At 67.0% G+C, this 9,583-nt stretch overlaps 2 non-coding genes across 2 annotated transcripts; both read right to left on the reverse strand.

Moving 5' to 3' along the window:
- Positions 1 to 1,273: 1,273 nt before the first annotated feature.
- On the reverse strand, positions 1,274 to 1,346 carry TRNAF-GAA (transfer RNA phenylalanine (anticodon GAA)). The gene has a single exon. It is a non-coding gene; the product is annotated as a tRNA-Phe (tRNA).
- A 2,683-nt stretch (positions 1,347 to 4,029) lies between these two features.
- On the reverse strand, positions 4,030 to 4,102 carry TRNAF-GAA (transfer RNA phenylalanine (anticodon GAA)). Its single transcript has one exon. It is a non-coding gene; the product is annotated as a tRNA-Phe (tRNA).
- Between the last annotated feature and the right edge of the window lie 5,481 nt (positions 4,103 to 9,583).

Below are 9,583 nucleotides of genomic sequence, written 5' to 3' on the forward strand. Positions count from 1 at the left end.
AGCCACCCCTCCCCTGCCCAGACACCTGGGCCCTCGGTGTGTGGGGGAAGGGCGGGGGGTGGCCCAGCTGCCTGAGAGCCTGGTAGATGGAGTTGGGTGGGGGCAGCAGGGACACCCGGGTCCTTTGTATGCGGGGAGGAACATTGGGCGGGGTGGGGGGGAGGTGCGCAGAGGCCTGGGTGCCCTGCACAAGCGCTGAGGAAGGGCTGGTGAAGTGCGTGGGCGTCTGCTTGGAGGTGAAGTGCTTGCTCACAGGGCGAGGGGACTTACCCAGATGGGGGTGCCCAGAGCCCTGGGTGCCTGAGGCGCCTGGCTGCCTCATACACAAGAGGAGGGTGTTCAGCTGCAGAGTGCCACCGGGTCGCCTGGGTGCGTCATAGAAGAAAGGGCCGGGGGAGGGGGGCGTTGTCTGGAGACCAGCAGCTGGATGTCCTTGTCCCCAGGATGCCTTCAGGCAGAGGTTGTGGGGGGAGGGGGGTTTGGCTATGGGGGGAGGTGCGCAGACGCCTGGGTCCTCCATAGACAAGGGCAGGTGGGAGGGCGGGGCGGGCCAGGGTGGTCAGACAGCTGGGTGCCCTGGACACCGGTTGCAGGGGAGGTTGGCTATTTGGGGTGGGGTGGGGGGGTGCCGGAGGCCTTGGTCCTCTGTGCATGGGGGTGAGGGGGTTTGGCTGGGGGTGGCACGTGGATGCCTTCAACCCTCGGATGCCGGGGTTCCCCCAGACTGCTGGGTCCCTGCCAAAGGAGGGCAGTGGGTGAGCTCTTGGGGGTTGTTTGGATGCACGGTTCCTCCATCCCTGGGGCAAATGGGGCTGGCAGGGGGGGCCGCGGATGCCTGGGTCCCTGCAGCTCCTCGTTCCTCCTGCTGTGGATGAGAGGCTTCACGCCTGGAGGCGCCCAAGAGCATGGAAGAGCCACCAGCATGGCCAGCGGTGGGGAGAGCTGGAGGAGGGCTCCAGGGAGGCGGTGAGGGGAGGGAGGCAGGTGGAGAAGGCTTTGTGGCATCCATAAGACAGGCAGGAAGGCGCGGGCGGGCGGGCGGGCGGGCGGCTCACTGGGTGGAGGAAAGAGGCCTGGTGTCCCTGAGGGAGGTGGCCATGGATTTGGGGAGAGTGTTGGAGAGGGAGGCAAGGTGGAGGAGGGGGAAGTGCACAGGGGTAGGGAGGCAGTGGTGAGATGGGCAGGAGGAGTGAGAAGGGCAAGAGGTGCAGGTGGCGCATGGCCGGGACGCCCGGCTCCGCAAAAGAGGCGGGGAAGAGGGGGGGCAGCCCAGTGCCGAAGCCCGGGCTTGAACCAGGGACCTTTAGATCTTCAGTCTAACGCTCTCCCAGCTGAGCTACTTCGGCCTGTCGTGAGCACCAAGCGTGATGGAAGCCGCGGCAGATGCCTGCAGCAGTCCCCGCTCTGCCCGGGGTATGACTGAAACAGCTACAGCTGCTCCGTCGTCCACACAAATACACGAGTCGCCCCATAAGTGCCTTGCAATAGCTGCAGCCGTGGGGAATGGCCAAGGACGGCCAAGAGAGGCATCTGCAGAGCGCGGCTTCCTCCCGTAGGCGTGCTGGGGAAGAAATCCCGCCCAGAGGAGGTTTATGCCCCGAAAGGAAGAGCTCTGAAAGGACGAGCTCACGCCAGTGCCCGTCTGAGACGCGGCGTGGGTGTCGCGGTACAAGGTGGGGAGGAATCCGGCAGTGCCGGTGTGCTGGGCTTGGTCGGTTCTTGCTGTTGAGAGGGACGTGGAGGGTCTGGAGAGGGCCAGAGAGGAACGCCCTGAAGTTGAACGAAGGGAAGGGCCGAGTCCTGCCGCAGGGCAGGGGTAAGCGCAGGCACCGGGCCAGGCTGGGGGGCACGTGGTGGAGAGGAGCTGTGCAGAGAAGGACCTGGGGGGGGTCCTGGTGGACACCAAGCTGGTGACGGAGCACTGGAGCACTGGAGTGGAGCAGGTTGCCCAGCGAGGTGGTGGCAGCTCCAGCCTTGGCGATGTTCCAAAGGCACCTGGGAAACGCGGTGCTGGGCCACCTGCTGTGGGTGACCGTGCTGGAGCGGGAGGTTGGAGGAGGTTGGTCTCCAGAGGTCCCGTCCCACCTGGACGCTCCGGAGATCCGGGGGAGCGGGTGGAGGCTGTGGGGACACGAAGGGGACACGTGGGGACGAGGTTAGGAAGACAGAGGACACAGGGGCCACATGGGGATTGGGGTCAGGCTGAGAGGGACACATTGTGGACGTGTGGGGAGCGGGGGAAGGATGCGGGGACAGGCAGGGGAGCCATGGGGGACACGGGACGAGGCTGAGGACGGGGGGACATGTGGAGACGCGGGGGGAGACTGGGGACAGGGGAGGGGACTTTGGGCAGACTGGGAGGCATTTGGGGTCCCTTCAGCCCACCGCAAAGGCACCGCTGCCCCCCACCCCCGACAGCCTGAGCCGGGGCGCACTCTGGGTGGGGGGCACACCCGCAGGTGTCCTCCTGCACCTGCGGTCACCCAGTGCCCGCTCTGGGTGCCTCCAGTGTGTGGCCGCCGAGGCCCCGGGCCACGGCCACCCAGCGCGAGGTGAGCCCCAGCACATGGGGGTGGCACACACGTGACTCCCGGGGCTGGACCTGCTGGCACCGCCTGTGACACATGGGAGAGGGGCAGGCCGCAGGGGCGACAGGCATGGGATATGGGCGTGACACGGGTGTGCAGCACCTGACCCGCCCCCAGCACCCCGAGGTGACCCTGCCGCGTGCCCTGGGACCCCCTCGAGAGCCAATAAAGAGCCACCCCTCCCCTGCCCAGACACCTGGGCCCTCGGTGTGTGGGGGAAGGGCGGGGGGTGGCCCAGCTGCCTGAGAGCCTGGTAGATGGAGTTGGGTGGGGGCAGCAGGGACACCCGGGTCCTTTGTATGCGGGGAGGAACATTGGGCGGGGTGGGGGGGAGGTGCGCAGAGGCCTGGGTGCCCTGCACAAGCGCTGAGGAAGGGCTGGTGAAGTGCGTGGGCGTCTGCTTGGAGGTGAAGTGCTTGCTCACAGGGCGAGGGGACTTACCCAGATGGGGGTGCCCAGAGCCCTGGGTGCCTGAGGCGCCTGGCTGCCTCATACACAAGAGGAGGGTGTTCAGCTGCAGAGTGCCACCGGGTCGCCTGGGTGCGTCATAGAAGAAAGGGCCGGGGGAGGGGGGCGTTGTCTGGAGACCAGCAGCTGGATGTCCTTGTCCCCAGGATGCCTTCAGGCAGAGGTTGTGGGGGGAGGGGGGTTTGGCTATGGGGGGAGGTGCGCAGACGCCTGGGTCCTCCATAGACAAGGGCAGGTGGGAGGGCGGGGCGGGCCAGGGTGGTCAGACAGCTGGGTGCCCTGGACACCGGTTGCAGGGGAGGTTGGCTATTTGGGGTGGGGTGGGGGGGTGCCGGAGGCCTTGGTCCTCTGTGCATGGGGGTGAGGGGGTTTGGCTGGGGGTGGCACGTGGATGCCTTCAACCCTCGGATGCCGGGGTTCCCCCAGACTGCTGGGTCCCTGCCAAAGGAGGGCAGTGGGTGAGCTCTTGGGGGTTGTTTGGATGCACGGTTCCTCCATCCCTGGGGCAAATGGGGCTGGCAGGGGGGGCCGCGGATGCCTGGGTCCCTGCAGCTCCTCGTTCCTCCTGCTGTGGATGAGAGGCTTCACGCCTGGAGGCGCCCAAGAGCATGGAAGAGCCACCAGCATGGCCAGCGGTGGGGAGAGCTGGAGGAGGGCTCCAGGGAGGCGGTGAGGGGAGGGAGGCAGGTGGAGAAGGCTTTGTGGCATCCATAAGACAGGCAGGAAGGCGCGGGCGGGTGGGCGGGCGGCTCACTGGGTGGAGGAAAGAGGCCTGGTGTCCCTGAGGGAGGTGGCCATGGATTTGGGGAGAGTGTTGGAGAGGGAGGCAAGGTGGAGGAGGGGGAAGTGCACAGGGGTAGGGAGGCAGTGGTGAGATGGGCAGGAGGAGTGAGAAGGGCAAGAGGTGCAGGTGGCGCATGGCCGGGACGCCCGGCTCCGCAAAAGAGGCGGGGAAGAGGGGGGGGCAGCCCAGTGCCGAAGCCCGGGCTTGAACCAGGGACCTTTAGATCTTCAGTCTAACGCTCTCCCAGCTGAGCTACTTCGGCCTGTCGTGAGCACCAAGCGTGATGGAAGCCGCGGCAGATGCCTGCAGCAGTCCCCGCTCTGCCCGGGGTATGACTGAAACAGCTACAGCTGCTCCGTCGTCCACACAAATACACGAGTCGCCCCATAAGTGCCTTGCAATAGCTGCAGCCGTGGGGAATGGCCAAGGACGGCCAAGAGAGGCATCTGCAGAGCGCGGCTTCCTCCCGTAGGCGTGCTGGGGAAGAAATCCCGCCCAGAGGAGGTTTATGCCCCGAAAGGAAGAGCTCTGAAAGGACGAGCTCACGCCAGTGCCCGTCTGAGACGCGGCGTGGGTGTCGCGGTACAAGGTGGGGAGGAATCCGGCAGTGCCGGTGTGCTGGGCTTGGTCGGTTCTTGCTGTTGAGAGGGACGTGGAGGGTCTGGAGAGGGCCAGAGAGGAACGCCCTGAAGTTGAACGAAGGGAAGGGCCGAGTCCTGCCGCAGGGCAGGGGTAAGCGCAGGCACCGGGCCAGGCTGGGGGGCACGTGGTGGAGAGGAGCTGTGCAGAGAAGGACCTGGGGGGGGTCCTGGTGGACACCAAGCTGGTGACGGAGCACTGGAGCACTGGAGCGGAGCAGGTTGCCCAGCGAGGTGGTGGCAGCTCCAGCCTTGGCGATGTTCCAAAGGCACCTGGGAAACGCGGTGCTGGGCCACCTGCTGTGGGTGACCGTGCTGGAGCAGGAGGTTGGAGGAGGTTGGTCTCCAGAGGTCCCGTCCCACCTGGACGCTCCGGAGATCCGGGGGAGCGGGTGGAGGCTGTGGGGACACGAAGGGGACACGTGGGGACGAGGTTAGGAAGACAGAGGACACAGGGGCCACATGGGGATTGGGGTCAGGCTGAGAGGGACACATTGTGGACGTGTGGGGAGCGGGGGAAGGATGCGGGGACAGGCAGGGGAGCCATGGGGGACACGGGACGAGGCTGAGGACGGGGGGACATGTGGAGACGCGGGGGGAGACTGGGGACAGGGGAGGGGACTTTGGGCAGACTGGGAGGCATTTGGGGTCCCTTCAGCCCACCGCAAAGGCACCGCTGCCCCCCACCCCCGACAGCCTGAGCCGGGGCGCACTCTGGGTGGGGGGCACACCCGCAGGTGTCCTCCTGCACCTGCGGTCACCCAGTGCCCGCTCTGGGTGCCTCCAGTGTGTGGCCGCCGAGGCCCCGGGCCACGGCCACCCAGCGTGAGGTGAGCCCCAGCACATGGGGGTGGCACACACGTGACTCCCGGGGCTGGACCTGCTGGCACCGCCTGTGACACATGGGAGAGGGGCAGGCCGCAGGGGCGACAGGCATGGGATATGGGCGTGACACGGGTGTGCAGCACCTGACCCGCCCCCAGCACCCCGAGGTGACCCTGCCGCGTGCCCTGGGACCCCCTCGAGAGCCAATAAAGAGCCACCCCTCCCCTGCCCAGACACCTGGGCCCTCGGTGTGTGGGGGAAGGGCGGGGGGTGGCCCAGCTGCCTGAGAGCCTGGTAGATGGAGTTGGGTGGGGGCAGCAGGGACACCCGGGTCCTTTGTATGCGGGGAGGAACATTGGGCGGGGTGGGGGGGAGGTGCGCAGAGGCCTGGGTGCCCTGCACAAGCGCTGAGGAAGGGCTGGTGAAGTGCGTGGGCGTCTGCTTGGAGGTGAAGTGCTTGCTCACAGGGCGAGGGGACTTACCCAGATGGCGGTGCCCAGAGCCCTGGGTGCCTGAGGCGCCTGGCTGCCTCATACACAAGAGGAGGGTGTTCAGCTGCAGAGTGCCACCGGGTCGCCTGGGTGCGTCATAGAAGAAAGGGCCGGGGGAGGGGGGCGTTGTCTGGAGACCAGCAGCTGGATGTCCTTGTCCCCAGGATGCCTTCAGGCAGAGGTTGTGGGGGGAGGGGGGTTTGGCTATGGGGGGAGGTGCGCAGACGCCTGGGTCCTCCATAGACAAGGGCAGGTGGGAGGGCGGGGCGGGCCAGGGTGGTCAGACAGCTGGGTGCCCTGGACACAGGTTGCAGGGGAGGTTGGCTATTTGGGGTGGGGTGGGGGGGTGCCGGAGGCCTTGGTCCTCTGTGCATGGGGGTGAGGGGGTTTGGCTGGGGGTGGCACGTGGATGCCTTCAACCCTCGGATGCCGGGGTTCCCCCAGACTGCTGGGTCCCTGCCAAAGGAGGGCAGTGGGTGAGCTCTTGGGGGTTGTTTGGATGTACGGTTCCTCCATCCCTGGGGCAAATGGGGCTGGCAGGGGGGGCCGCGGATGCCTGGGTCCCTGCAGCTCCTCGTTCCTCCTGCTGTGGATGAGAGGCTTCACGCCTGGAGGCACCCAAGAGCATGGAAGAGCCACCAGCATGGCCAGCGGTGGGGAGAGCTGGAGGAGGGCTCCAGGGAGGCGGTGAGGGGAGGGAGGCAGGTGGAGAAGGCTTTGTGGCATCCATAAGACAGGCAGGAAGGCGCGGGTGGGCGGGCGGGCGGGCGGGCGGCTCACTGGGTGGAGGAAAGAGGCCTGGTGTCCCTGAGGGAGGTGGCCATGGATTTGGGGAGAGTGTTGGAGAGGGAGGCAAGGTGGAGGAGGGGGAAGTGCACAGGGGTAGGGAGGCAGTGGTGAGATGGGCAGGAGGAGTGAGAAGGGCAAGAGGTGCAGGTGGCGCATGGCCGGGACGCCCGGCTCCGCAAAAGAGGCGGGGAAGAGGGGGGGCAGCCCAGTGCCGAAGCCCGGGCTTGAACCAGGGACCTTTAGATCCCGGGCTTGAACCAGGGACCTTTAGATCTTCAGTCTAACGCTCTCCCAGCTGAGCTACTTCGGCCTGTCGTGAGCACCAAGCGTGATGGAAGCCGCGGCAGATGCCTGCAGCAGTCCCCGCTCTGCCCGGGGTATGACTGAAACAGCTACAGCTGCTCCGTCGTCCACACAAATACACGAGTCGCCCCATAAGTGCCTTGCAATAGCTGCAGCCGTGGGGAATGGCCAAGGACGGCCAAGAGAGGCATCTGCAGAGCGCGGCTTCCTCCCGTAGGCGTGCTGGGGAAGAAATCCCGCCCAGAGGAGGTTTATGCCCCGAAAGGAAGAGCTCTGAAAGGACGAGCTCACGCCAGTGCCCGTCTGAGACGCGGCGTGGGTGTCGCGGTACAAGGTGGGGAGGAATCCGGCAGTGCCGGTGTGCTGGGCTTGGTCGGTTCTTGCTGTTGAGAGGGACGTGGAGGGTCTGGAGAGGGCCAGAGAGGAACGCCCTGAAGTTGAACGAAGGGAAGGGCCGAGTCCTGCCGCAGGGCAGGGGTAAGCGCAGGCACCGGGCCAGGCTGGGGGGCACGTGGTGGAGAGGAGCTGTGCAGAGAAGGACCTGGGGGGGGTCCTGGTGGACACCAAGCTGGTGACGGAGCACTGGAGCACTGGAGCGGAGCAGGTTGCCCAGCGAGGTGGTGGCAGCTCCAGCCTTGGCGATGTTCCAAAGGCACCTGGGAAACGCGGTGCTGGGCCACCTGCTGTGGGTGACCGTGCTGGAGCGGGAGGTTGGAGGAGGTTGGTCTCCAGAGGTCCCGTCCCACCTGGACGCTCCGGAGATCCGGGGGAGCGGGTGGAGGCTGTGGGGACACGAAAGGGACACGTGGGGACGAGGTTAGGAAGACAGAGGACACAGGGGCCACATGGGGATTGGGGTCAGGCTGAGAGGGACACATTGTGGACGTGTGGGGAGCGGGGGAAGGATGCGGGGACAGGCAGGGGAGCCATGGGGGACACGGGACGAGGCTGAGGACGGGGGGACATGTGGAGACGCGGGGGGAGACTGGGGACAGGGGAGGGGACTTTGGGCAGACTGGGAGGCATTTGGGGTCCCTTCAGCCCACCGCAAAGGCACCGCTGCCCCCCACCCCCGACAGCCTGAGCCGGGGCGCACTCTGGGTGGGGGGCACACCCGCAGGTGTCCTCCTGCACCTGCGGTCACCCAGTGCCCGCTCTGGGTGCCTCCAGTGTGTGGCCGCCGAGGCCCCGGGCCACGGCCACCCAGCGCGAGGTGAGCCCCAGCACATGGGGGTGGCACACACGTGACTCCCGGGGCTGGACCTGCTGGCACCGCCTGTGACACATGGGAGAGGGGCAGGCCGCAGGGGCGACAGGCATGGGATATGGGCGTGACACGGGTGTGCAGCACCTGACCCGCCCCCAGCACCCCGAGGTGACCCTGCCGCGTGCCCTGGGACCCCCTCGAGAGCCAATAAAGAGCCACCCCTCCCCTGCCCAGACACCTGGGCCCTCGGTGTGTGGGGGAAGGGCGGGGGGTGGCCCAGCTGCCTGAGAGCCTGGTAGATGGAGTTGGGTGGGGGCAGCAGGGACACCCGGGTCCTTTGTATGCGGGGAGGAACATTGGGCGGGGTGGGGGGGAGGTGCGCAGAGGCCTGGGTGCCCTGCACAAGCGCTGAGGAAGGGCTGGTGAAGTGCGTGGGCGTCTGCTTGGAGGTGAAGTGCTTGCTCACAGGGCGAGGGGACTTACCCAGATGGCGGTGCCCAGAGCCCTGGGTGCCTGAGGCGCCTGGCTGCCTCATACACAAGAGGAGGGTGTTCAGCTGCAGAGTGCCACCGGGTCGCCTGGGTGCGTCATAGAAGAAAGGGCCGGGGGAGGGGGGCGTTGTCTGGAGACCAGCAGCTGGATGTCCTTGTCCCCAGGATGCCTTCAGGCAGAGGTTGTGGGGGGAGGGGGGTTTGGCTATGGGGGGAGGTGCGCAGACGCCTGGGTCCTCCATAGACAAGGGCAGGTGGGAGGGCGGGGCGGGCCAGGGTGGTCAGACAGCTGGGTGCCCTGGACACAGGTTGCAGGGGAGGTTGGCTATTTGGGGTGGGGTGGGGGGGTGCCGGAGGCCTTGGTCCTCTGTGCATGGGGGTGAGGGGGTTTGGCTGGGGGTGGCACGTGGATGCCTTCAACCCTCGGATGCCGGGGTTCCCCCAGACTGCTGGGTCCCTGCCAAAGGAGGGCAGTGGGTGAGCTCTTGGGGGTTGTTTGGATGCACGGTTCCTCCATCCCTGGGGCAAATGGGGCTGGCAGGGGGGGCCGCGGATGCCTGGGTCCCTGCAGCTCCTCGTTCCTCCTGCTGTGGATGAGAGGCTTCACGCCTGGAGGCACCCAAGAGCATGGAAGAGCCACCAGCATGGCCAGCGGTGGGGAGAGCTGGAGGAGGGCTCCAGGGAGGCGGTGAGGGGAGGGAGGCAGGTGGAGAAGGCTTTGTGGCATCCATAAGACAGGCAGGAAGGCGCGGGCGGGCGGGCGGGCGGGTGGGCGGCTCACTGGGTGGAGGAAAGAGGCCTGGTGTCCCTGAGGGAGGTGGCCATGGATTTGGGGAGAGTGTTGGAGAGGGAGGCAAGGTGGAGGAGGGGGAAGTGCACAGGGGTAGGGAGGCAGTGGTGAGATGGGCAGGAGGAGTGAGAAGGGCAAGAGGTGCAGGTGGCGCATGGCCGGGACGCCCGGCTCCGCAAAAGAGGCGGGGAAGAGGGGGGGCAGCCCAG

Source organism: Struthio camelus, chromosome 22 (assembly GCF_040807025.1).
Source record: "Struthio camelus isolate bStrCam1 chromosome 22, bStrCam1.hap1, whole genome shotgun sequence".
In the NCBI taxonomy this organism is placed as follows: domain Eukaryota; kingdom Metazoa; phylum Chordata; class Aves; order Struthioniformes; family Struthionidae; genus Struthio; species Struthio camelus.